Source organism: Panthera tigris, chromosome D4 (assembly GCF_018350195.1).
Source record: "Panthera tigris isolate Pti1 chromosome D4, P.tigris_Pti1_mat1.1, whole genome shotgun sequence".
In the NCBI taxonomy this organism is placed as follows: Eukaryota; Metazoa; Chordata; class Mammalia; order Carnivora; family Felidae; genus Panthera; species Panthera tigris.
Genome location: NC_056672.1, coordinates 41274288 through 41300190, shown reverse-complemented (window position 1 = coordinate 41300190; position 25903 = coordinate 41274288). Strand labels below are relative to the sequence as shown.

At 37.0% G+C, this 25903-nt stretch overlaps 1 protein-coding gene across 18 annotated transcripts in view; it reads left to right on the top strand.

Moving 5' to 3' along the window:
* BNC2 (basonuclin 2) overlaps nucleotides 1-25903 on the top strand; it is a 427090-nt gene that overhangs the window by 227413 nt on the left and 173774 nt on the right. The window contains exon 1 of one of the 18 annotated variants that reach the window (XM_042964293.1): nucleotides 13615-13672. The exons of the other annotated variants lie outside the window; for them this stretch is intronic. The gene's annotated coding sequence lies outside the window, so the exon portion shown is untranslated. Of the gene's footprint in view, nucleotides 1-13614; nucleotides 13673-25903 lie in introns of those variants that run through there. 18 annotated transcript variants of the gene reach the window in all.

Genomic DNA, 25903 nt, shown 5'->3' with positions numbered 1-25903 from the left:
TAACTCATACAACATGGGATAACATTAAGCCCTTTTTAACCATAGTGACGATATTCAAGAGCCTTGATTTTTTTTTTTACAAATAACTTCAAATATAGTATTTGTTATTAAACATTGATTAGTATCAAAATATGGCTTCCATATGGGATGTGCTATATGTAATTTATACCAACCACATTAGTAATAGATTCTATCAAGTGTCATTCCACTCCACCTTCTGTAATTGAATATGAAAGGAAATTGCTGGTGTTACTGGATTGGATTAAAAGAAGAAGATCTTTATTAGGTGTTTTTTTTCCCCTTACTGTAGGGCACACCACTCCTGGAGGCAGATTCTTGTGCTCTGACTTCAGTGTTTAAGAATGAGATATTTGAAGGTCTGTTCATAAGATAAATTTTGGTAACTGAGTGGCAATAGTTTTCTGAGATTAGATTCTTAGATATACTACCCTTAACCCACGGATTGTATTTAGTGTATTTATCACTAGACAGATATTTAGATTTCACGTGACTAACTATAACAACTGTATTTGTAGAAATTGGGAAAATAATGGCAGCTAATGATACCCTTAAAGTGTTTTAAGTAGGGGGGAAGGCAAATCGAGGTCAGAAATTAATAGCAGAGAAATGAATATATTGGGGAAAACTCTACATTGACATTTGCAAAAGAAGAAGGTGCTGTTTCTGTAGTGTACTTAAGCCCATTGAGTGAGCCTGGTAGATAAATCAGAATTGGAGGATATAACTTATATAAATAGTTCTGTCAAAAGGTAAGGTGAGTAGAGCCCTGTTGTGAAACAAACTGTTTAGGGGAGAAATACTAATTAGAAATCACCTCTGTTAGCTGGTGAGCATAGAGAGAAAATTTGGGGTAGCACATTTAAGTGTAGATTGTAATACTTTATCCCCTGCTAAATAGCCTATAGAGCAGGCTCAAGGTTGGCATGTGATGAAAAGCAGTTTTAATATATTTGTTTCCCACTGAAATTTCAACTTTGGCTTGACTTTGGGGTACATTTTTGGTAATTCAGAATAGATTAAATGAAGAATCATCTTTGGAAGTTGCATTTTAGGTATTTTCTTTGTTGTATGGTTCTTCTTATCAGCATCATGCAAATATCCTTTAATTTGTGAATTGCTGTTTATGTGGATCTGTATTGGCATCGTTGTTACGATGTTGTGATATACCATATTTCAGAACACTTTAATAATTATCAGGCAGATAAAAACAATGAAGATGGAAAATATCCTAGAAAATAGCAACATCATGTAAAGTTTTTGAATGGTTTTAGCTGGGAACAAATCACAGATATATTTAAGTAAAAATAATTGTAAAGTAGAGCCATAGCGCTAATAAAACAAACAAACAAACAAAAAAACAAAGTTATATGAGGTAGTTGGTGGCAGTGGACTGTCCAGGGTTAGAAATATTTACAAAGAAAAAGAGGCTTTTTTTGAATAGAAAACAAAGTGAGATTTTAGTTATTGTAGCACTAGGTTTAAGAGTAGCCATAATGAAGCAAGCAAGAATAATAGGGCTTTTATTTGTTATCTTTCTAGTTAAGGCTCAGTAATAATTTCATATATATATATATATGCCTTTGTTCAGCCATGTGCTGGAACAGAAGCAGAACCCTAGTTTTGTTCTTTGGTATGGGGCCATTGTGTTTCAGTAAATAGAGACTTTTGCCTTCTCTTTTTTAGACATCTAAACAATGGCAATAATCTATAACTAACTGCTATTCGTTATGTTGCAGAGGCAAATTGTGCAGAAAATTATGGATAATTTTAAAAAGATGAAATACAGGTGGCTCATCTAAAACAGACTCCAATTAAAACCACATTGTATTAAATAGAGCCTGCTTTAGATAGACTCCTCTTCATGCTAAATATGAATGAAGCAACAATTTTAGATATAATAGCTAGTATCTGGATTTTAATATGATCAGTTCTCATGCTTCAGGGCCCAAATATTACCAGCTGGTATTAAGAAACCTCTCTCTTATAAAACTCGATTATATTGTTTTCCCCCAGGGTATTGCGTTAGGAATTATTGAAAAAGTGGCTTTTATAGGGTATAGACTTGTGCATAAATGTTGGTGCTAAAATTTGACTGGTGTCAAAATTTGTATCACAGTGTTTTTTATCTGTTATCTTATGAATTAAATGCATGAAATGGTGCCTTTGGATTGTGTCTCAGCCAAAGATATGGCAGCATATCCCCAAAATAATGGGTGAACAGAGGTTTGGTCTAGACCTAAGTGTACACTGTGTTGTGGCTTATATGAATTGGTTGTACCTGTTACCATATGAAGAGAATAATTTTTCCAAGATTTGATTGGTCCGATATGCTAATATCTGCAATTAGCAATATCTTGACAAGTTGTTTCCTTAATTATGATTTCATCACTCTCACAGAATGTGACCGTTAAAATGATTTGGGAATATTGTGCTTTTTACATATGCATATTCTTTTTATCTTTGTCTTTCTTTGCTTTCAGGCTCCAAAAGACATAGAGAGCCATGTCAGGTTTTTTTGTTTATGCTTTTAAAGAAATTATTAGCTAACGAGGGATCCACAGAAGTGAGCTCCTTGAGGATCAAGGAGCAGGACTGTTTATTCCAGAGTTTTCAGTATCGAAAACAGTACCTGGCACATAGGTGTTCAGTCAGTGTGTTTTTTGAAATAAAAAGGAAGCTGAGGTGCCTGGGTGGCTCAATTGGGAGTCTGACTCTTGATTTTGGCTCAGGTCACGATCTCATGGTTCATGGGATCCAGCCCTGTGTTAGGCTCTGTGCTGACAGGGTGGAGCCTGCTTGGTATTCTCTCTCCCTCTTCTTCTCTCTCTGCCCCTCTCCTTTCTCTCTGACTCTCCCCCCAAAACTCTCTCTCTCTGTCTCTGTCTCTCTTTCTCTCTCTCAAAAAAAAGTAAACTTAAAAAAAATTTTTTTTAAAGGAGTTAAAAGAAAGGAACGATTTCTTTGTCGCAGTCCCCATGTCTCCACCCACCTCCCACATCCTGATGGAGCAGGTAGCCCTGACTCTGTGGAGAATGGAGCAATGGAGCTTGAACAGTTTTCACAGTGTAATTAAATGAAGGGGACTTCAGAGGTCTTTAAAAGGATCCTCCCTAAGTAGACCCTGCCTCCTTTTCCAACTCTGGTCTTGTCTCCTTGTGCCCCAACAACACAGACCAGCTTATAGTTGTCTGCTGATTCTGTGGTATTTCACCGTAGAGTGCTCTCCCATGTTGTCTGCCTTCTTCCCTATTCCTTCTCCTGCCAGAAAGTTGTACTTCTTCCTGAAGTCTTTTCAAAGCCTCAGATGAGTTAGTGCCTTTCCTCTGTTTCCCTGGAACGTTTCTGTGCATTTCCAGACACCTAGACAGTGTGTCAAATTATTGATGGCAGAAGCTCATTATAGCCTCTCTTTATATTTGTTCAAACCTGGGCCTGGACACAATGCTAGGCCGTGGTAATTGGTCAATGAATATTTGCCAACTGAGTCCATCCTAGCCCTCTCAGAAGTCATAGAATGAAAAACTTTGAATGTTTCTTTAAGAATAAATCCTCCCAGTTACTGGGTATGATTCTAAGTTCTATGTTACAAGAGTATGGTTGTTAATTTAGCTATTTCTGCCATATTTCAACCTGGATTATCATATTTTATAGATTTGTTCTGTGGTATTGATCCATTAGGGTGTCACATACTCCCAAGGCCCCTGGATTGGATTCTGCAGGACAGCTTGCTGTGGTTAAGGATGAAGGAATGGTGTTTCACTGGTGGGCATGGGCTTTTATTTTATGGAAGTGCTCTGGCAGTAAGAGGTGCTATTTAAAGGTATTATTTTTATTAGAAAGGTGAAGATTTAGATCTATGGTTCATTAATTTTGTAAAAGGCTAGTGTGTAGCTCAAATTGTGAAAGTATACTTTTGGGAAATTGGGGCAGGAGGGACATAAGTAAATATAGTACTTTAGATTTTACAAAGAAAATACACACATAAATGATAAATGTGGTCTTTAAAAAATTATTCGAAGAAACCCATTTTTTTTAGAAAAGCTCCACAGTTTTCACAGTGCATAGTTTTGAAGTGTAACTACTAGTGAAGACCAGAAGTCTAATTACTAGATTTTTCTTTTTTTTTTTTTTTAATGTTTATTTATTTTGAGAGAGAAAGAGAGCTTGAGCGAGCATGGGGAGGAGCGGAGAGAAAGAGGAGCGGGAGGATCCCAAGCAGGCTCTGCACTGTTGCGGGGCTTTATCCCATGAACCGTGAGATCATGACCTGAGCTGAAATCAAAAGTCGGACACTTAACCAACTGAGCCACCCAGGCACCCTTAGTTCTAGATTTCTTAATTATCAAATTTATCACACTGGAGGAAAACCTTGGAACTTATTTTTCTTGTGTGTAATTTATATATGCTAAACAAACAATTTAGAAAATGGAGTTTAACAACAATGTCAATAGTTCTGTTTTATCCTTTTTCTTGCATTCATTTTAAAAATAAAATTAGGGTCACGCTATGTATACTGTTTCATAAGCTGCTTTTTGCTTATTAGTATATTGTAATTATCTGTCTCTATCATTAAATTAATTACTATGAGTTTTAATGATTCCTTAGTAATTTTATCATGTTTGACTTAACCATATTAGTTCTTTTTTGATAGATTTCATTATGTAATATCATAATCCAGTTTTGGATTGTTTCCTTCATAGACTAGCATGCTTTAGTAGATTTAATATGAACTAAGAGTGCTACAAAGTGGTTATTAAAAAAAAGTATGTCTTATTTATTTATCAGCGTACTATTTTTCAAATTCGTATTTTAGTGAATATTTGAAAAGTCTCGTTCTTCATGCTTGAATGTATGTCTGTCATTTGCTCTTTCCCCAATACTATTGGTACTCTCATCCCTGCCCTTATATTTGGCTTAATCCAACCATATGGATAGATATGACTTCTGGACTCAACCTGACACTTTACTTTGACCAACTCGGCCCTGAACTCCGCTAAACACAGACACAGCAAAATTCACTCAGAAAGCATGTAAACGCTTTTAAGGGCCAAGGATTTCTCTGTTAATGTAATGAATCGTCTGACCATTGTTTAAGTATTTCATTGATAATAGCTTCACTAAAAAAACAAATATTATTCATAGAACTGAGGTATAAACAGAAAGAAAAGATATGTTAATATAACTTTTGTATTGAGTTCTTACTGGAGGAAGCATCTTTACAATTAAGCTCAGAAAAATGTGTTTGGCTAAATTAATTGATAAAATCAGACATCAAAAGCAAACGTTCCCTGTTAGTACTTACATGTGATTTCCCAGTATTTACAACACTTGGCAAAAAAAAGAAAAAAGATAATTTCACCTCTTTTTTTTTTTTTCCTCATTGAGACTTTGGAAAAGCCAAGAATGTCAACTCTGGGTTTTTTTGTTTTTTTTTTTCTTTTTTTTCCCCCTCAGAGCAAGCCTGAAATGGTCCTTGTGTGCTACATAAAAGCTACTGATCACTTGATAATGTTGGTAAAATTTTATTAGCTATTGCCTTCGCACACTATAAAGGTTAAAAAATCTTACCATTTCCACTTACATCTTACATTGCTAGACTAATGCTGCTGGATTTTCTTTCTCTTTAGCAGTAATGTTTATCCGTTTGAATGTTGTTTCACAGAAAGGAAAAGTTCATTTGTGTAAAAATATCTGGGGTTTGCCAGGGAATTTTTTCAGAATGCTCTGTGGTTACAAATGAAGCTTATTGTTGTATAAATGGCAGGTTTGAATTTTTGTAGTAGCTCGTGGCATAAGTTGATAATCTGTGAATTGCTCTGCGTGTGTGTTTGTATGTGTTCGTGTGCGTCCATCAGCCTGTCTGTAAGTAGCTGGATCTTGTGGTCCTCCTCCCGCTTCCCACCTTCCTTATTTACATACATGGATACGCACAATCTTTAGTCTAAAGGCAAGTCCCCAAAGATACACATTGGAGGATGGATGTGGGAAAGAAGTATATTTTTTTAATTGTCTCTTGTGGCATTCCACTTGACAAAGTAACAATACTTTCTAAAAACTTAAGTTTTTTGAATTTGTGGATTTTTGTCTCACCTCTGAAATTTCTGAAACTTTCTCTAAACAAGATGGCTGGCACGTTCTAGGGACAGAACAGAGACAAAGCCGCTCTGAGAAGGCAGACACACTTACATTGCTTGTGGTTTTTCAATACAGCTGCTTTCAGATGGGCCGGCTTGTTCTACGCTGGTTCTACTGCCAGAGCAAGACTGTCACACAGCTGGTAGTACTTACTGTACTTGCGGGAAAGTATGTGATTCATTAGTTGGAACCGTATGTTTTTCACCAGTTCTGGTCATGTTTTTGTTAGGATGTGGTAAAAACATAAGCAGGGGGTGAAGGGACAATGGAAACATGTGACTTGTTAAGGATTGGCCCCAACCCATTATTAGCTAAATTGTACACCATAAAATGTCCTCTGTACCTCATAAGACAAATGACTTAATTTTTTATTCCTCAGTTGAGGTCATTTAGTCGTAAGTAGTAAAAATTATCAACACTGAGCTCTTTTTCTCTTTTTCTTTTCTGTAAAGTATTATGATCCGTTTAAACCCCAAATTATAATATGAAGAGAAGTCATGCAAGTAAAAGACATTAATTTGCTGAAAAATGCCGATGACGGGTGAAGAACTTTAACTGGAGTGAACTCTTGCTACTGATAAAATACGAGTATGGTATTACAGCTAATAGGAAACACTTCTAATACTACAGGGTGTGAGAAGAACAATAAATGTGAGTTCCTTTGTCCACACACAATCAAGCAGACTGAAGTTGTATGACTGGATGAATAAGGGACCCGTCTTTCTTGTAATTTTAGTGTTATTAATGGGCTTGCATCATAGTATCTGAAATGGTCAGTCTTGGTATTGTGCAGAACTGTTGGTGTGAGCTGCATTGAATATTGGCTTCTGATCAGGTAGATTTTTAAGCTTGTGAATATTTTACAACTGCGCAGTCCTAAACCATCATCTGAAAGATGAATGTGTCTCTGCTCTGTTGTGTTCTCTGTACATAGGTGTTTGCTTTAACATTTGCTTTCCTCTACTTCATTTAAACACTAGTGATGCTTTTTCTTTGTCCCCACCCCTATAAACCTACTGTTGAGATATGTGACATTTTTGAAGTCTCTCTAGGTAAAATATTGGCACATTAAACTTCTACCCCCTTATTTTTAAGCTCTTTTAAGAGAGTTCTGCACCATTCATGCCCCAGCACATAGACTTTTGTAGTTGCTGGACTCTGCAGAATTAGAACCAGGTCTGTCTCTGACAATTAGCTCAACTGGCTGCAGCATAAATAAAGGAATGCGCTCAGGGGCTGTAGTCTGTGACACGGTTTAACAGAGCGTAAAAAGGTGCATCTGTTCCGTGCCCAGATTCAGTCGCCTCACTGTCACTGGGAAGTTATCGACACGGAGACATGCCTGCGCTGTTTGGTAAACAAGCGGCAGGTATTAAATTAACCAGGCTGTGAGTGTGCAAAAGTGCTGCTTTATTAAAAGCCCTGCTATCTTGGCTCACTGCTGGGTCACAAACAGTCGCTAGAGTATCTATTAAGATGACTCATGACAGCAAATACTCCAGTACTCTGTCCCCACTTCCAGAGAGGACCATTGACCTTTGATAGCCTGAGTGCCAGTGGGGGGAGGAAGGAGAGAAAGACAGAAGGAAAGGTGTATATAGGCACTTGCCTTTTATGGTTGGTAGGCTAAGCAAGAAGACAGTGAACACTGAGCAACCTCGAGCCAGGTTTTCGCTTAAATTGTGCCATGGAATTCAGTACCAAATTGTAGCCAGGTTTTTGTTTTTGTTTTTTTCTGACTTTCTGCCTCACCCTCCTTGTGGCTGCTACTTGATTTGAAATCTGAAATAATGAGATAAGTGTGTGATCAAAGTTGTTCTCTGTCTACCTATGTTGAGTAGACAGCACACATCTTGTCCTACACTTCCAGGTAATATTTACTTTTGTTAACTTCTTTAAGCATTTCTATACTTTTGCCTTCAATATTTCGAATGGAAAAAACACATTTTAAGGACCTTTTGCTTTCACTTAGCAATGCAGTGATTTTTAAAGTTTGTTTTTCGTCCAGCTTCACGAATGCTTTACAGAGGGTTATGTGTAGTTGCGTACATTGATATGTTGATATGTTCTTCATTTTCATGGTCTTACAATCTTTTGGGGCAATCTGCTTAGGTCTGTAGGCAAACATAACAAGATAATTTCCAGTATACACATCTGTGCAAAAGAGACGGTTATTTCTGAAATTTTCCTGTTCCCCTCCTGGTTGTGTTTCTTTTTGGAGCCCCCAACTAACTCCTCATCCATTAGAAGATGATGTAATGCCAGTGGGATCTAGCCCCACACAGCTTGAATTAAAATGATTCCAGTTGGTGATACTTGAATGTGAATGACCAGAAGGTGTGATGCATTCAACACTGTATTTGAAGTGCTCACCTTGGAAATCTCTCCCCTGGCTCTTAAGGCCCTTTGGTCCTCATCCTGGAGATCTTACAGCCACACCTGCATTCCTGCTGTCCAGACCTGTCTTTTATTGCTTACTCTCTTTCTGTAGTGATGTCTGGGTGGAGGAGTGAGATGCAGGAGGAGTGAGAGGGTGGAGAGGAAGCATCCTTTCTTATTGTTTGCTCTGAAGGAGAGGGTTGGACAGGAAAGTATTCTACTATCTGGAGAGTGGTGATGCCTCAGAATCTCTTTATCTTTGTAACATCTTTGCTGTATGAAGTTTAATAAGCCAGCTGTGCAGTTTTTAAAAGCCAGTGGATTCCATTTTTCATTTGCTTTCCTCCCCCTTTGCTCTGAGCTTTCACTCCCTATTTCCTTATTTTGCCCCCCCCCCACCCCTTTTCTTTATCTCAGGGGAGTTCCCTGAGTAGCAAGACTGAAAAAGAGCCGAGGTTTATGTTAGAAGAAATTAAGGTTAATGATCATTGGCTCATTTTCATATTCTGTGGGTGTGGATGGAGGAGTAATCAGTGCAGGTGGCCCTGCCAGTTGGGAGTTTTTCTTTGTCATCAAGAAAATAAGGAGAGTGCAGGGATTGAATTACCACAACTATTTCAGGACTAAACATATTTCATTTCCCGATCGGGTCTGGTTTAAGGACACAAAGCTGACATTAATTTTATCCAAAGAAAGCACAGCAGTTTTTTTTCTTGTTTCATAATTTGACTGAATGCATAGGGTGGATGCATGTTCAAATTTAATTCTAGTATAATCTTACAAATAATACTCTGAAAAGCAAAGGGGTTTTGATTCAGTTTGACAGTTTATGTTTCTGTGCCCAATTACCACTTAGTTATTGAATGTTAAAGAGCTGCTTTCTAAAATGTGCACGCGGACTGCACCAATTGGCTTCCCAGCTGCCTGCTATTACATGAGAGGTGCTCCCTTCTAACTTTTTAAAGGATGTACACATTTAAAGGAGTTATGTTTAGCTAGCAAAGGAAGTGGGGGATTTGGTTAGGAAGTAAGTGCTTGCTGGCCTTGAAAAACTATCTTGTGTGTATTCTAATTTCCAGCCACACAAAGACCATTCTCTAAGTAATACTTTTTGAATGTAAAGAAAAAACTTAAATACCCAAATAAACTAGGGAAATAACCATGACTTTAAAAATGTATAACTTTTCTTTAGTACCATTCCTTAAAGTCTTTATGTGTACCTAATGCTACTAATGTAACTTTCTACGAGTCAGGGATTCTAGTTGAAGATATGGAAAAGGAAGATTTAAAAGTTGACCAGAGACAATAAAAGTCATTGAGAAAGAGTGTCAACACTAGCCATGCATGGTAGGTTTTGCTTTCTTAGCAGAATGCAGCAGGCAGCTCAAGTGACCTGATTTGTTTTTAAAGCACAAGGTTTATTTGGCTGTTACATTGTGAGTATAATATTAATGATACTAATGTAAAATTAACTTTTATGTTGTGTGAGCACTTTTTCTTGCCTCCCTTTAAAATTACAGGTATTTCTATATCTATTTTTGTTGCCATTGTGAGCATTTATATAACTCTGTATATAAGATAAGCCACAGAACAATTGGTATCATCAGGTAGTTATGCTAGTATATGTCAGGCAAATATAAGTAAAGGTGGGTTTTGGTTTGATATCCCTGTGGTATGAGCCCACGTGCAACTGAATATTCATTGTATGCCCATTAATATGAATACTTTGTATTATTAATAACACATGAAGAGACCATTCTCAAACATTTAGAGGGCAAGAACATTTTAGTGTTTCTGGAAGCTCCTTGCTGTGAAGAAATAAGATTTTTTTTAAACACAGTTTTTAAGAGTTTTAAGTAGTATTTTAAAATATTTTTAAAAGAAATTTGGTATATCTTAAGAAATTTTCAGATAGGCTAATAAAACTTAATATTGAATAAGATGATCTTTTGAAATCATAGGATTCCCAAGTTTAACATTTAAGCAAATCATGTTATTTAAAAAACCTTCAACAAAGATGTAGTAAACCATTTTCTAAGATGATGCCCCTCCCTGTTTATTTCTTTGCTTTCTACTGAATCCTTTTCATCTTGCATGCATGATAGAGCTCAAAACCGGTTTACTTTGATTTTCTCAAAGGCTTTTGGTAAGAGCCATTCTCAGTATAGCCCACATGCATCTGGTATTAGCCAAGAAAAGAGCGACTATGAATTAATTCAGCCTCACTTTAGTATTTATCTGTTAAACATTAGGAATAATTATAAAAGCAAATAATGTTTTATTTATATATAAGTTTATTTGCAATTGATATTTTATTTGTATATCCTTAAAATCAGCTATACATGTAGCCTTGTAACATTGACATTTTAAAATGGTCCGCTGAAATGCTTAACAGAGTGTGATTGTTTAAGCCATTCAGTTTTCTCTGCAGACTCCTTAACTTTGGGCACACCCTTCTTTTTTTTTTTAAGTTTATTCTGAGAGAGAGAAAGCACAAGTCAGGGAGGGGCAGAGGGGGGTGGTGGAGAGAAAGAATCCCAGGCAGGCTCTGCACTGTCAGCACAGATCCCGATGCAGGGCTCAAACCCACGAACCCTGAGATCATGACCTGAGTCCATGTCAGCCGCTTAACCACTGAGCCACCCAGGTGCCCTGAGGCCACACCGTTCTAACTTTTCACTTGCACCTATCTGCCTGAGCTCTTTACTTTGATCTTTCATTCCTGTCAAAAGTTTCTACATTTCTTGCATTCCTCCCATTGGAAATATAGAATATAACAGAATTCACTGGTAGCTCCTTTCTGCTAACTATGTATTGGGATTTTAAACCCATCACACCAGGAAATAACTCAGTCTGGTACAATATGCTCTTTCCTCTCTCTCCCAGTTTGTAACTCCTGACACTTGTATGCTGCACTTTCAATTTCTTATGGCAGACCTGACTACTCCTTCTGTCTCGTTTACTGGAATATATCCATAAATGAGGGGTGTGTGTAGGTGTGTTTTAAACATACAGTAACATACTCCAGCAAGGCTTTCAGTGAGCCAGGATATGGGCTTCAGTTTCACCATCATTTTGGTAAAAATACATGTATTAAACAGATCCTGAATTTCTGCCCTACGTTTAATCTCCTTCTCCTGTTTTCCATCTCCTTTCTCCCACTCAGGATGCAAACTGAGTCAAACTCTCAACATAACTGTAAAATAAAATGTTTATTCCTATGAAGGAACTTAGAGAATGAAGTTGTTCATCATTCTGTAATAGTAGAGAAATAATAGTGCAGAATTACATATTTAAATTGTTACCTGAAATTGGTGTTCTTCAGATTCTTCATCCTTAGTCCTGTTTTAATCACATAACACCAACAGTTAGTATAAGTTGTAGAAGCATTAGGCTCCTAAAAATCTCCTTGCTCTGGGCCTGGCCACCCAAGAGCTATGTGAGGAGGTGTTTCGTGAATTATCACAAAGTTAGGAATAACTGATGAGATTGGTGGAGCTATTGCTTCAAAAAATGCGCCTCCAAGAGGGATCAGCCACACCTTGTAATTTAAGATATACCTCCTATGATTTAGTAGAGAAACCACTAACGCTTTTCTGAGGACTTTGTAGAGGATATCTATAGCCTTCTTACCAGATGAATTACAATCACATGTACCTGTGATAGTAAGTTTGAATTCACAAAACAAGCAGCTCTGTTCATTGCTTTATAAATCCATATCCATCCAGGGCACAGATATTTTTTTTATTTTATGCATGATCTTGAGTTTTTAGTCACTGATGGGACTCTTGTGATTAATAAGTTTGCCTACATTAAAAAACATTATGCAAATCATTCTGAAAAACTTCAGTTAAAAAGAATCATCAAAGTGAGCTGTAGGTTCTTTAATTAAATAACGAATAAAGCCTGTTTCCTATTGTTTGTTCTTCACTGCTTCTTTGGAGCAGGCCCAAATGAAAATGGACCATGGATTTTAGGAATGAGAATCTGAAAAATAACTAAATAAAATTTTACAGTATTTGGAGCTGTAAAATTTTGAATCTATATCCTTGATTTCCATCCCTCTCATTTGAAGGTAATGAGGCTCAGAAAGTTAAGAAAGAAGATCATTGTCAAATAATCAACAACAGACTGAAGAAGACAAGAGTCCTAATGGTAGACCAGGACTATCCAATATTTTACATACAATTTTAAATTTTCTAGTAATGATTACCAAAGTAAAAAGAAGCAGGTTAGGTTGACTTTAATAGTCTATATTATTTAATCAAATGTATCAAAAATCACCATGTCCGTGTACATTAGATATAAAAATATATAATTAATATGAATATCGCTTAAGACATTTTACATTTCTCTTTTCGTACTGACTATTCAAAATCCAGTGTCTGTTTACACTTACAGCACATCTCAGTTTGGACTAGGCCACATTTCAAGTGCTCATTGTCCACATATGGCCAGTTGCTAACATATTAGACAGCGTAAGTATAAGACACCAATCCAATTTTCTTTCCAGCACAGGAGTATAATAGCTTAAAAGGGTTGACTTGGATTTTTGAAGTCACTATTTTGCTTAATTTTAGGAGAATTGATGACTTTGATATAGAATCGAAAAAGTAACTGAAACTTGGGGTAATAAGTCTTTGATAGAAGCACATTTACTCAGAAACATCTTTCTGACCAGCAGTTTTGATTCCTTGGTAAATAAATGCATAGTAATACCTCAAGCAAGTAAATATTTTCAAGTTATTTGTTGACTTTCTTCCTTCTTCACTTTACCCCCTGTGAAGCCATGCTGTCTCAGTTTTCTAACCACAGACATGTTACAGGCAGTGTTGTGGGAGAAGATAATGTCTCCCTCTGTTTCTCCCTTTGGAGGTTGAAGGCAATATAGCCTGGCGCTGCCCCGAGCTGAGGCTGTCCGCCATCTGTGTAAGGAATTCACAATCCCAGACAAAAGAAATTGGCAAAGTCTTCCCTCTGTCTGTTCTCCAGATCCTCAAGATAGCCATAAAACACCTGGACAAAATCAGCAGGTGATGGCAAGGGAAAGAGAATGATCAGTCACAGGCGTTGTTGAATCCTTTGAACATTACTTATGGCCTGGACACTGCTGTCACCAGGCACAGTTTGATCTTGGGTAAGTTTTCTGGAAGAGCTTCATTCCCTGGCTCTGTGACAACAACAGAACCAGATAACACTGTGGATAGGGGAGAGAAGAGGAAGCCCAAGGCTTCCCTGCTTCAAGGTATAGCAGTTCCAGGTGGTGTTACCTCCATGTGTGTAAGAACATCCTGAAGAAATAAGTTATATCACCAGATGCATAAAGTGTGCTATTTAGGTCAGTGTTCTTACCATAAACCTGCTAGAGAAGTTAAAATGTTCTCTTATCTACTTACAATAATTGATAAAATGTTTTTAGAATCTAACTATTTGGTGTCATGCATATGCTGTGTTTTTAATCCATTTTCTGCTTTAAAATTCATTTTCTGAACTTATGCTGAAAAAAAAAAAGAGAGTTGGCATTATGTTACTCATAGGCTTTTAAATATTTTTTGTTGTGATGGCCACACAAAGCCACACATATATACACTTCCAAAACAGTTTGTGTCCTTAGGACTTCTCTGACTGTTTTTGTTGGAGCAGGGTAAATGTAACACTAAAACTCTCAAAAAAGTCATCTAAATGCATCTGTTCAGCATACTCACTTTCTGTCACGTGGCTTACTTTCAACATCTTTTGGTTTAATGACATATCCACAAGATTTAATCGACAGTAAGACATGATCTGGGTTATCTGTTTTTTTCTGTGACAGTGCTCCATACCAGCTGAATTGCATATCATGGAATCTGGTAGAGAAAGGACATGTTTGTAATAGACCAGGAATTAGGCTATAAAGAAATGGCACTTTTGCCGATAGAGGTTTTAAGCAAACTCCTTTAGCTGTTACCTTTTCATCAGTGAGAGTTAGGATTTAATATGATGGTATTTAGCTTTGTTTGCCACTGCCTTTTTTAAGGGTCCTATTTTAGCTATGATCTTTATTTCCAGTGAGAGGGCTAAACCAGAGCAGAAGCGGTGCTGTTTAATTCAGAATTATCCTCTTTCCCTTTGGCTCTGTCTACAAATGTAACCCTTTTTCATATAAATGGCGTCAAGCTTCATTGAATTTAGCTCTGTCTTGTTAAGTACATTAATGCTGTGTTCTGTCATTCATTACATGAGAATTAGTTGTCTATTACAAAGTGGGGGTTTTTGTTTGGAGCCTGATCATGGGAAGAAGGCCACACGTGGCTTAATTTTTTAAGTGCATTGAATACTGGACTTACTTATTTGTGACTTGTATACCACTGAAAGTGTCATGCAAAATGATGATTCTATCATTGAGAAGCCCACCTTACACTGAGCAAGAAAACCTAAAAGAGAAGAACACTTATCACCTTCCTTTTTAAAAATCCCCTTTCCCCCATGTATTTTGTCACATTTTTTTAGTGATCTATACAGCGTCCTTAGAGTGTGTTACGGAAAGTGTTAATATCTTAGAGCAGCAGTAATAATAATCCTTTTACTCAGAGTAATCATGTGCTAATCCACTGGTAAGTCAAAAGTATTAGATCATTTGAAATTCATTGTGTCAGCTCAGTTGAAATAACTGGTATGGTGCTATAAACATTTAGAGAAAGGGAGTCTTTGAACCCAAATAATAATGTCAAATAGTTTGTTAGTGTTACATGCTCATGTTTAAGGGTTTCATAAGCTCAACCCATGGACAAGAGCATTTCAGTTTACATCAGTGTGTAATGTATTATTTTAACTGAAGGTTTATTTTTATTTTGTTATTTGGGGAAAGTTTCTTTTCCTCTGGCACTTATGGACTGGGTTTTTATGTTATAGTTTTCACCCAGCAATCACAGGGAATTTGGTGTGTCAGGAAGCCTTTTTTTTTTTTTTTTTTTTTTAAGAAAATGATTCTTGTTTTTCTAAAGTATTGTGTTGAATTTGCTCTGTGCTCCTTTATTTTCCTCTCATATTCTTGGGAAGAGCACCAATAGTATACATAGTAATTTTTCTGTGAACATTTTAGCTGAGCAGTTTGGTTTCATTTTTCTCCTCTTGTCCCCCCATGAAAGCCACCCCTTCCTTTCAACTTTTGTAATTCACTTGAAGTATTCTCTTACCCCGCTTCTGAGGCCTCCCTTGATCTACCTTTTTAAGATAGTATTTCTTGCTTTAATGATCTTTTTGCCTGACATGGTAGATGTTCAATTAAAAATTTTTTGAATTGCTTCCCTTCTAAAAAGTTGGGAATTTTGGTGATTCAATTAAATGTGCTGCCATGTCAGTAGATGAACATTTTTGCTGATAAATCGTTGTTTCTTCTTTCCTGAAAGTCAGCTGAGTTTTGAAAGAGCACCTCTTTCTTGAAAGCTTCAAAACTAAGTAAGCTTGCAACTATTGTTCTTTACCTTTGAGACTAGTCAGCTATCAACTGTAGAAGGCATTGAATTACAGCATCCTAAAGTACTAGCTGAATTAATTGTTTTTTTTAAGAATGCATAACTTAAGTAATCGAATAGTCAAGGCTCATGTAGAAAGGCTCATCCTTTCTCCACCCCATGTTCTCACTCCTTGCTTCAACTTGACCTTTGATTTGTAGTTTTGGAAGAATTTGTGTAGGGTTTATGAAGTATTGTAATGTGAGGTTCTCCTCCTTTTTGAGATTGAAATTTACAGAACTTTCCTACTGATTGCATTCTGTAAATAAGGAGAGCCCTCTGAACATTATACTGGATGTCATGTCCCAAGTCCACTGCCATGTTCCCCTCCTGCTGGATCATCCCATGAACAGACTATGATAATGAGAAAGTTCATCTCAAAGGAAGCTTTCTCTGTTACTATAGAATGAACCAAAATCTGTGTAGAATATCTCGGGTGCTTAACTTTGGCCAGAGAAAGAAGTTGTTAAATGCAATCTGAACATTTTAGGCATGCCCCAGCTCAGAGAACAAGGCCAGATGGTCTGGTTTAAATCACAGAAACAGTGTGTCTAACCAGCAGACCCTAGCCATAGAGGTCATAAGGCAGGGAAGGATTGGTCTTGATGGTCCCCAAGGCATTGGCCTCACTGATAGTGTAGTGCTACACTGAGTACGGGATTGGGGATGATTGATAAGATTCCCATAAGCAGGCCTGGCTAGAAGGGTGCCTGTCTTAAAAGTTGGTAGTCCTAAAAATTGCTTTTGGTCACTGTAAAATGACACTTCACTTTAGAGATTAGTTCAGGAATGGTTTTATTGGCATTACTGGGAAGGGTAGCATGTCATAATGACAAAAAGTATGGACCCCAGAGTCAGGCTGTTTAAGTTTGAATTCATTTGTACTAGCCGTCAGGCATTCTATGGTTACTGAATTCTCTGTCCCCCAGGCTCCTCGTCTGTGAAATAGGCATTATAATACCTGTGTCCTACACAGTTGAAATAAATTGTGAGGATTGAATGAATTTATAATGCCTGAAACAGTACCTGAAATATGACAAGTACTATGTATGTGTGTAAGTTATAAAATAAAACTGAGTGCTGAGAACTGTTAGTGCTTCAGAGAACCATCAGTAAAACCCTGGAACCTGGCCCTTCATTAACTGAAAGGTTTTAGTAATCTTTGTGCCTGCCACAGAGACCATACATATGTGCTGTGTACTCAGAAGCTCCTATAGATAACCCCACAGTTTTGTCGTTCATCCATAGGTAAAACCTGGAGAGGATGGTTCTAAAACTCTTTGTGGGATTCCCTTGGGTGAGAGTGGGCTGGGTAAACCCCACTTTGATCTAGAAATAGGGGCTGTTTTCATAATCCTTTTTATATTGTTCTACTTTGCTTTCTTTGGGTAATGCGTTCTTTCTGAAGCATAATATAATTTGTCCTAGAATGATGCTTTTTAGTTGCATTTTTTAAAGCCCAAAATGTTTTAACTTTCAGTTTGCATCTTGCAAAGAAGCTATATCTGACCATCAATTTTGGTCCAAAAATCAAGCGAGTCTTTGTTTTTTATTGTTTATGTATTTTTAGGTTTTGCTTATTAATCCTCAAAACATATAGATGTGTTACATTTTCTTTCCATTTTGGTTATAGAATAAGTAACCTCATTTTCACTGCAGTGCCAAGGTTAAAATGAACTTGAAGATAGACCATGAAATTTACATTTATCAATGATCATCATGACCCCATATTCATTTTCATATTCTTAAATTCTTAATTTTCATATTCTTAAATATATGGTTGTCTGAATAGGTGCTACAGATGTGCCAACACTATGATTTAAGCCTTTCACAAGTACCTGTTGTCATTCACATAACTGGGCGTTATGTTATTTGTGGCAACTGTTTGCTATATGGTTACTCAGAGATCTAATAATACTTGCATAAATGGCAGTGGGGACAGAATAATTCAAATCAGGAGGAAAGCATACTATGAATTGCTAGGGAGAACCACTGAAAATTCCCACATGTGCCCAAGAAGTCATGCTCAGTATAGTCGTGGAAACATTAACTGGACATGGTTGCCAGATTTGCCAACTTAATTGGAGTTATCTTGGTATAATACAGTCGGACAAATGTGACTATTGAGCTCATCAGACTTGGTTTTGAATTCCAGTTTTTTCATTGACCAGCTGTGAGGCCTTGGCCGAACCATTTAATTTCTTTGACCTTTAATTTCCTTATCTGTAAAATGGAGATGATAATAGGACCTATCTTGTTCAGTCATCATGAAAGCTAATTCATGTATGTTAAAGTATTTACATGAGTATAAAATGTTTAGCCTAGTGCTTGGCCCATAGCAAGAGCTTGAGAAATAACTCTTAAGATTGCGAGTTTTAGAAATTTTGAGACCGGCTAACTTACTTGCTATATTGAAGATAGGCTGTGTATTGTCACTCTTGGTACGTGTCATTCCTGTGCCCAGCAGCAAATATTGCCTGGCTCGGGGCACCACTGTGTATCTACAGAGCTTTGTTTGAGGGTGGGAAGAATTTATTTTTTAACTCCATAAATTAGGGTAGTAAAGCCATTTACCTTGATAACGTTGAGTTCTTTGGATTGTTCCTTTAGGAAAAAATAATTTTTCCAAGTGGTTTTGTTAGCTTTTTAAAATTAAAGTTATCACAGTGAACTGAATTTGGTCCTGAAACATACATATATTGATTGCCTACTCTATGCTGGGCACTATGCTAAAGTTTGGGAAACTGAGATGAGGAAGACACTATCTTTGCCAATAAGTTCATACATTAATATTCTGGAAAGATATCCAAGTTTTGGCAAATGGCCAACAATTTTTATTACAGTTTCATTCATTGAAATCCCACGTGTGTGTGTGTGCCCCCAATATTTTTTTCTCAGAGTTTGTGACAGTCAAATTTAACATGGTTTCAATTCCAAACATATATATACTTTTATTATTGCTGTTGTTGTTGTTGTTATGACCACTGTAATTTGGGTTTGAGCCTCATTTTGTTAGCTTTGGCTCTGGAGGCACATGAACCAGGAATCTGGATTTATTTTCATTAGTCTTTCCTTTCTTTGGGGCATTTTTCCATAAGGTACTACCCCTCTCCCTTTTGTGGCTATTACTTTTTTGTTGTTGTTAAGCCACATGTCACATGATATCATCTAGACAATTTGAAATACACAGTCTGTCTGGAATCTGAGACAACTCAGAAAATTTTGCAATCCTTCCTGACACGTCCAATGACAAACATACTTGTCACCTTTCCTTCTTGGAAATCCCAGGGAATTATAGTTTGCTGTCTTGGTTACCAGGAATTTCTCACATAAAATTGAATTGATGGTTGGATATTTAGGGATGTAGGGGATCTTAAACCATGGTGAGAAGCCTAGGAGCCTCCCCCTTAACACTTGTCCGTTGTCACTTAAGTAAAAGGTAGCAAGCAGTACTGCTTGAACAGAATACAGGGAGTTAAAAAACAGAGGGTAAAAGCTCATCTCCTTTTCCAGAAGAGCTGTATGTGTTGTTTTTGTTATAAATACCTGTTCTGAGGAGTCTGAGTAGTTGTAGTGGAATGCTCCACACCCTGCTGCCACTACTGATTTTGAACAACATATGGCATCTGGGGCTGCCTTTCTCTTTGATTTCATTTTTCTTTTAAGCTTCAAGTTTGCTAAAGGAACATTTTTTCTGGGTTGCACGCATGTAATGGAACCTTCTCTTGGCCTTCGAGGCACACTGTCAACGTAATGGTCAGAGAGTTTGTAGGTTTCTAATTATTTCTTTAATGTAGTATATTTTTCTTTATGGTGTGTTCTGCATTCTGAAATTATAAAAGTACATATATTCTTACTTAAACTGGAACAATAGATGTACAGTTCTACTAATTGTAGTATTCATATGCTAGGAAATTCTCAATATTCCCTGTGGTTCACAGTTTTAATATAAAGTTTGCTGGCTATCTTTTGTTTTGGTGTGAATTTGTTTTTTACACTATCTGTATAACCTTATGCTCTTAGATATTCTCTTTTCTAAAATGCCCATGGTCTGTGAGCAAGCCCATGCTGTCTTACAGCCATTAGCAGGACTCGTCCATCTTCTTGGCTGATCTTCTTTCCCCACGTTGGCTTGTTGAATTCAGTTAAATAGCTTTTTCATGGTGCTGACGGCCCAGTACTGTGCTAGGTGTGGGGGGTGATGCCAAGTCAAACAAGACATGGTCTCTGACCTTGAGGACCTTCGAGTCCAGTGCCTCTTGAAAGCCTATCCATCTTCTAAACCACCTCCTTCACTAAGCCTTTTCTCATTACCTCAGAAGAAGTAGTCTCTCTCCCCTGAACCCTAAAGCATTTTGTTTATGCCTCTCTTGTCACATTGATCACATTCTACTTTATAGTATAGTTATTTGTGGTCAGGATTATCTCCCTACTCAGTTGTAAATTCCTTGAGGACATATTTATGTTTACAGGTCAGAGTTTAGAATTCTGTTTTCCGCATAGTAGGTGTTTGATAAATATTTAGTGAATCAACGGAGCCATGAGAATAGAAGTACTTGCTAAGAATTGGTGAGTGGATTTCCTCATATTTTAATATTTGGTACTTATTCAGCACAGTTGAGGGAATTTAATTTTCAAGTCTTAGTGTGATAAAAGGAAGGTGAAGAGAAATACAAATGCCTAGTTCTGTACCTTTGATAAGAGAAAGGTGGCTGGGGAAGGGGTGGGGGTATGAGACTGTTTAATGTGTACAGTATTATATCATGAGGCAGATACTTAATTTCAGGAAACAGCCTAATGAATATGAACACTTGGAAAATTAGTTGTCCATTTCATTAATTGTTTATTTGTGAATGAACGGGGCTAGTCAGCCTGGACGATTGCTTGGTTTCTGGAAATCGGTATACTAAACTATCTCCAGATGTCGGGAGTAAGAATGACATCCACATTTTATTGCGTGTAACACTTTGCACAATTCACAATTTGAGCTTGTTTTTTTTTTTTTGTTTTTTTTTTTTTTTGCTTCTGTTTCTAGCACTTCATTTTATTTTAGTGTTAGATCCCTGTACTCTTTTTCACCTCCTGCAAATTAACTATTAAAATAATTAAAAGGAAACATTTGGTAATGTGCTTTCATTAGAGTTCTGTGGTCTAGTTAGAAGAAAGAGGTTAGATTATTTTTAGTATGAAGAAATTCTTTTTCTTTAACTGTTAATTTCTTTGGGAGATATTTATGTGATAAATGTACATATATGAGAGTTTCAAAAACTTTCAGTTAAGTCAATAATTGTTCTTTTATTCTGCAGGTAGAATATTTAAAATTGACTTAATTGCTGTTTTGTAGTTTGAAACACGCTTGGATGACATAGCTTCACAGTGCTCCTCTTACATGTTATTCTTTATTGAGTGAATGCAAACAGACTGAAGACTTGTTGCCTTAATAAATTATGAAGTGAGACTTTATTCACCTTGAAATTTTTTTTTGGCTCTTTATGCAATTATTTAAACAATAACGCTGATATCATGTGCTTGTCTTATTTCCTCACCGTCCCTGCACCAAGTGTCCTAAATCCCCTGCTTAGAAGCTGCTTGGGAACCTGGGTTTTGATGGATAACCACTCAAAAATAACATTAGATCGATGTCTAGGGTTAGATTTTTAAATGTCACTTAAAAATGGCATTAGTGCCATAGTTCACTTTACAGTTATTTTCCAGATAATTCAGAATACTAGAAAAATCCTTCTGGTCCCAGAAGAAAAAGTGTACAGTGAGCCTTTCTCTTCATCTGCAGGTTGTAGAGGAAACTCTGGCTAGACCCTTTGGTGACTAATTTAAAGTATCTGGCAGGACGATTGATAGCGCCTTTTCTTTGTATTGTGACAAATATATTTCGGCTGCAGTTTATTAACATAATTCAGCACAACCACAGACATATTGTACATATTAGAGCATAGAATTAGAACCATTTTTTGCACATCACAGTCTTCTCTCACTTGTACTTTTTTTTTTTTTTTTTGACAAGGATCTGGATAATTGCTTCAACAAATGAACTGCTGTGTTCATTCTGTTTCTATAATTTCATAAATTGTTTTCAGGCTAAAACCAAGCAAGCTTTCACTGAGTTAATATAAAGAACCACAGTGTAATTACAGGAGCTGTATTATTAAAAAGTATGACAGAAATGGCAGGCTGACAGCTACTTTCTCCTTGCTTTATGACAAAAAATTAAATATCTCTTTTAAGTGTCAGTATGCAAGAGTCTGCTCTACATACATCATCTTGAAAATGGGTATGCACTTATGACTAATTATTTTAAATATGTGCATGCTGGTGTTCCCCTGAGAAAGACGCCGTGCACTTGTGGCCTCCTGAATGTTGGCATTCTTGAACTCTGAGGCAGTGTAAGGTGAAACATTTTGGATTGGAATGCAAATTAAGTTTGCCACAGAGTATCATGATTGAGATCAGATAGAAACTTTTTTCAGGTGTACATCCTGTCTTCTTCATTAATTCCATTTAAATTCTGCTGGAGAAATGGCTCAAAGATCTCTATCTCTGTTTCAGTTCACGGACCAATATAACCCTGAAAAATTATTGTCATTTAAGTGTTTTGTCAGTTTCTCATGGGACTCTTACCCCTTCACTCTCATATCTGTGGTCTACTTTTTCTTCCCATACGTAAATTGTTGGGAACCTCAGATTCCTTCTGGGGATATTTAGGAAAAATGTTACTCATTGGCCATTCTTTTCAAGTCTTAGTGAATCTAATTATAGTCGTGCATCTGGCAGGCATGAAAACCATTAGATGAGCAAAGAGGGCTCCCAAATGCCACTCCATGAGTGTAATTTAAAATGCTTCAGATTCAGCATATCCTTCTTCAGTTGCATTATTAGGTACATCCTCTTGTACTGTAATCCTTCTGGTTGTGGTTACATGGTGTATTCAATCCTTGCCACTCTCTTTCCCTCTCCCTCACCATTGTACTATGTGATATCTATATTGTGTTGCTAGGCTTTTCCTATAGAATTGATCGGGATATTTATTATGTTTATCTATAATATGTATGGCATAGAAATAGTTTGGTATTTAGGGATAAAACAGAAGTGACTCACTTTGTTAAGAACTTGTCATTCTCAAATAAATACAACTTAAAATGAGGGGGAAGCAGGGAACAATAAAAATAAAACCAAATCTATTTGTTTTAAGTTTATTTATTTTGATAGAGACAGAGCACAAGTGGGGGAGGGGCAGAGAGAGAGAATCCCAAGCAGGCTCTGCACTTGGGACTCCGTCTCACGAACTGGAACATGATGACCTGAGTCAAAATCAAGATTGGACACTTATTGACTGAGCCACCCAGATGCCCCAAGCCAAACCTAGTTTTTATACCTCTCCATTCAGTCAAGACTGAGGAACCACGGGAATGGTTAGACTAGCAGGAAGGCCAAATAAGGGATTCAGGACTTAATGACGAGATGGAGGGATGAGGGAGGAAGAAGAACACTATGAAGAACAAATAACACTGATCTTTCTGGCAGTCCTACAGAAAAGCCCTTCCCCACACTAGGCTGAATTAAGAACCAGAATAGAAATCTGCTCAATGGCATAAATTCTGTAAGTTGCATTTCCTAGCTACAACTTTAGGTGTCTAAGCTTTGTAGCCATGCATGTACATTTACTGCCTGTGACACAAGTAAAGAAATGGGAGACTACCACATTTCTCTAAAGATACAAGATTAAAGTTCAGTCTTACTCTTTGCAAGCTGTACCTAGTTTGTGCACTGATTCTGTATCCTCATATTTAGTTTGTCTTCCAGTTGCAGAGTTTTTGCCTTGGAGTAGCTCATGTTTACATTTTACCTTTATACCTTGAAGCTCCTGCTTCATCTCTCCTCAATGAAGCTGTCTCTTTTTCTCTGAGACTGGGTTTAGATATATGTTCTCCGTGTGGTATAGCACCCTATGTGTATCCAGTGTACTTTAAATTGCTCATTTACTTACCTTACAGGCTAAGTTTCTTGAGGGCACTGTCTTACAGTATCTTTATCTGCAGTTCTGGCTCAGAGTGGGCACTTAGAAAATATTTGTTTAACTAATGATTTCACTTCTGAAACTTTTACTATAAAAGCTCTTTGAACCTATGAGTAGTAGCTGTGAAAGGCCCCCTGGGGTGCCGTCTTTTTTCCAGCCAATCAGTGATTAGAGTTAGCTGAGACTGTACATCAAACAGCATCTCATTCCATAGCCTGCACTGAGCTTTTTCATTTCACAGAACAGTGTTCTAGGCACCAAAGGAGCATACAAAACTCTCAGTCCCTTTCTGTATAAAGTTAGGTTGATGATGTATGATATTTAGGAAGCATACGTGCATGATAAAAACTCGTACATTGTTATATAAACCTAGAGTTTTGAGGAGATTTGGAGTATATTCCAACTCATGCGTGTCATAGAGAAGTGGAAATAAAGTTTGAATTTTGCCTCTTTCGAGTTCATATGCTAGTGGATGACAGATTTGGAAGTAATACCTCAGTTTTTTAGGTCTTCCTGACTCCTTCCTCCTGTCGGATTCTCTTTTTACCACATCAGCTTCTATATGAAGTGGTGAGGGCATACCTAAACATAAACTCCATGTCTGGAATCCATACATTGTTTAGATCAGAAACATATTTTCTTTCAATGCTTATTTTGTCTAAGATAAGGATTAGTACACATAATAATAGCTTTTATTTACCATTTACTATGTGTCTGGCTTTGTGTGAGGCTCTTTAGACAAATTATCTGTAATATTAAAAAAAACCCATATAGAAAGTAGTGTCATTCTGTTGTTACAAATGAAGAATTGGTGGCTCAGAGAAGATCAACACCTTGCACAAGTCTGCATGCTTAGGGAGGATTACCCTTCAGGAAAATGGAGGATAAGGGTAAATTTAGTTAATCACAAGCTTTCTGCTCTTCTCTTGCCTGCCTTCCCATGGTATGAATTAGTTGCCTCAACTTAAAGTTTTGCTCACTATAAACAGTGCTCTGTGGTCAGTCCTGGCACTGTGGCTGCTAGTCCCACCATGCGGCTTTTGGAAACCAGGGAGTAGATAGATAATGGTAATAAGACTAAGTTGGGGGTAGCACGAACCCTGTCTTACTGATTTAAAAACTGCTTTCACACTAACCTTCCATGGGAGCCAAATTTCATTTCCTTGTTTTGTGACTTTTTAAAAAGGTATCAAGTTTTGTTAATTTACAAATTAGATCACTAGCATTTGTGACCAGAATATTATGGGGCTTTCCATATGAAAGTCTTAACTGCCTCGAAAGGGTAGGAAAACATTCCATCTGATATGAAGAAGTCTTAAAAGGAACATCAGCTGATAGTGAAAGCATCTATGTGTCATATATGAGTGCACTGTGCTGTGTTCAAGTAAATTTGTTAGCTTCTCTACATATTATTTTTAACAAGACTAATAAGGTAGGATAACAAAAATACTGTCTTATTATTATCTTTTGCCTTGAAAATGTATTCCATAAGGATATAATAAAATTACTGAGACGCCCATGTGGCTCAGTCAGTTAAGCACCTGACTTCAGCTCAGGTCATGATCTCAGGGTCCATGAGTTCGAGCCCCATGTTGGGCTCTGTGCTGATAGCATTTGAATTCTGTGTCTCCCTTTCTGCCCCCCATGCCTCTCATGACCTCTGCTCATGCTCGGTCTCTCTCTCTCAGAAATAAACATTAAGAAAAAATATAATCAAATTGTTTATTTACTTCTAAGTGTAACCTTTATCACAGCTCCGTGTGTTCAGACCTGAGCCATCTATCAAAGTGGAAATGGAAAAAACAAAAAAAACAAAAGTTGAAACAGTTATAACCAAGTTTAG